General features: G+C 45.1%; 1 pseudogene; it reads right to left on the bottom strand.

Annotated features, from left to right (window-relative positions):
- Positions 1 to 1,932: 1,932 nt before the first annotated feature.
- On the bottom strand, positions 1,933 to 2,535 carry LOC147983198 (uncharacterized; annotated as a pseudogene).
- Between the last annotated feature and the right edge of the window lie 232 nt (positions 2,536 to 2,767).

The following is a 2,767-nucleotide window of genomic DNA, read 5'->3' as shown; positions in this document are numbered from 1 at the left end:
CACGGTGGTGTCTCTCATCGTCTTTCATAACACATGAAGACCGAAGAAGATTTTTCCTCTCAATCTTGCTCCACTCTCCTCAAGATTCGTGGTTTTAGTTTGCTGCCATCCTCTCATAATTGGTTTTGATTGTGAGATTTCTTTTCACCCATTCGGAGCAATTCAAGAGTCTTCTCAGTTTGAGTAGCCGGAGTCCATCATTTCAGGTTTTTTTTTTCCTTTCTCAGCTTTCAGTTATCATCCTCCAATCTTACCGGTGCATCATTCAAATATTCTCTAATCAGTTCGTGATCCCTTCGTTCACTTGTATCTAAATTCTCTCAAGCATCTTCGTTCATTTGCAAATTCTTCCCGGTGTTTTCTTTATCTTCACTTCAATCGTTTTCAATTCTTACGATGGTTCGTTCAAGACTTCTCGTCATTCGTTTATCATATCCATTCTTTATCTTCACTTCAATCGTTTTCCTCAATTCCTGGGCCCGCCCCTGCATGGAGCAATCATAATGAATCGGATTTTAAGGTTTTCTTTTTGCAAAAACACTTTATAATGATTATTTGGTTAAGGTGCTCCGACCTCATATATACAAATACCTTTTGTATATTCTATATCAGCAGTTCATGCACCTCGATCGATACCCGTAAATAACTTGTCTCTTATTGTCGTTTGTGGCTATTCTTGTTGTGTGAAATGCTGCCATCACTTTAGCACGCTCGATATATGTTGTTGTACCCGAGAAGGATACACATGGGTGTGCATTATGAAGTTTAGAGCGTTTATGCACAAACTACACATTTCGCTCTGAGCGACCGGCTCAACCAAATTAGTCTTTTTCTTCCAAATATTTTTACGAATATGCTTTTTTGACATTGAAGTACGTTTTTTTGGAATATTTGGCCCTACATTAATCATAATAAATATAATCATTTATACTAACTTTTAGTACTTAATACATATATTTTTATCAAATAAAAAATATTGTAATATAGTATGGTAAATTTACACTTTGTTTTATAATAAATAATTCATTTTTAACACATTACACCTTAAAACATATTTAAAGTGAACACATTACACCTTCTTAGATTAATTTCTAACTATTGCATGAATGTCGTGTATATCACTTTGTGTGTGTTTTTAAATATCTTATTAGAGATCTTGAAAGTATATGATAGATGAAATATTTTGATAGCTGTCTTTGATTAGACACACGCAAATAAACAAATCTAGAATACACAAGATGTTCGCAAGGAACTTGTCACTTAATCATTTGCACATCACTTTATGATTTTCTGGTCAAATATGTCTTACATATTACAGTGGATTTGATAATCCGCTGATTTTTTAGTGTTTACTATGAATTTTGTACTGAAATAGCATTGCTCTAACTAAGATAACACTTAGTACAAATTATAAAGGATTCAACTTAAAAATATTAGTAGCCTAACTAAAAGAGAGTGGCACTTTGGTGGCCGAGCTACCTGCAGGCCGCTACCTCGGGCCGTGCAGTATAGCGCCGCGATGTGTGCTCGTTTTTTTTCTCGTGCATATACGTTAGTAGCTGTCAAGTTGAAATACATGCGTGCCATGCACTGGTGTGCTAGCTTTGTATGTGGACCGTGGGTTGCGTAGGGGATACACAAGCACGTCATGAGAGCATCTCCAACAGCCGCGCAACACGCGGCGCGCTAAAAACTCATTTGCCACACGCCCTTCGCCTGGTTTGACGCGGCCGGCAACGCTGGCTCCAGCAGCCGCGTTAAAACTGAGCGCGCGTGCGTAGCTCCAGCGGCCGCGCTAAAATGCAGCATGCGCTAAACATTGCGTACATTCTTTTAATAAAATGATAAATAAAATTCATAGATGAAAACGATACATAGATATTTTACATACTTTCATAGCATAGATAGATAAAAAACTATGGTGCAACGATTTTAAAAAAATTCCCAGTCATCGTTATCATCATCATCATCATTGCCATCCTCGCTGGTCTGGACCGAGGTATCGAGCCACATGTCTTCCCAACAGTCATCATTAGACGAAAAGATCGACTGCCCACCATTTTCAACGATTTTGCACTGCGATAACGCCAGGGCCTTCCGCCGACGCATGTCCAACCGCTCCGCGCGACGCCTTGCCATCTCCTCCCGGCGCCTTGCCCAAAAGGCTTCCTCGTTGGCGACGTCCTTTGGGTGGCACCGGCGCCACTCCACCATGGCCCGCTCGTCCTCCTCGGCGACGAGGAGGCGGCGCTACCGCCGAGCGTGCTTCGCACGGTCCTGGGCCATGATAAGACGAGGCGGAGGGGCGACGTCCTGTGCCTGCTGGCGCGTTTGGACATCCTGGAAGTTCATCTGCTGCCACGGCTTGTCCAGGCGCCACGCCGTCGCGTCGTAGGCGCGTGCAACCTCGTGCGAGGTCCGGAACGTACCGAGGCCGAGTCGGACGTCGCCGGACCGAATCTCGACAGAGAACCAGCCGTTGGGGCGCTGGCGGACTCCGTGGTAGCCCGATGCTCCTCGGCGGCGCGGCGGCATGGTGGCTCGTCGGTGACGGGGCACTGGAGCGGCAAGGAGAGGAAGCGGTGGACGCGCTGGAAAGGCGAAGAAGCTATGAGACGCGTGTGGCAGTGTGGATAGGCGCGTGGCGAGCGCCGCAATTTTAGGCACGCCGGAAGCGACGCGTCAAAAATAGCACGCGAGCTGCCGCCCTTTCCCGTGCGCGCTGGAGCGCGCGAAACCGTCCAGCGCGCGCTAAAAACTAAGTTTA

Source organism: Triticum urartu, chromosome 2A, assembly GCF_056163025.1.
Source record: "Triticum urartu cultivar PI428250 chromosome 2A, HENAU_Tu73, whole genome shotgun sequence".
NCBI lineage: Eukaryota > Viridiplantae > Streptophyta > Magnoliopsida > Poales > Poaceae > Triticum > Triticum urartu.
The sequence above is the reverse complement of the archived record's forward strand: the minus strand, read 5'-3'. Positions and strand labels throughout refer to the sequence as shown.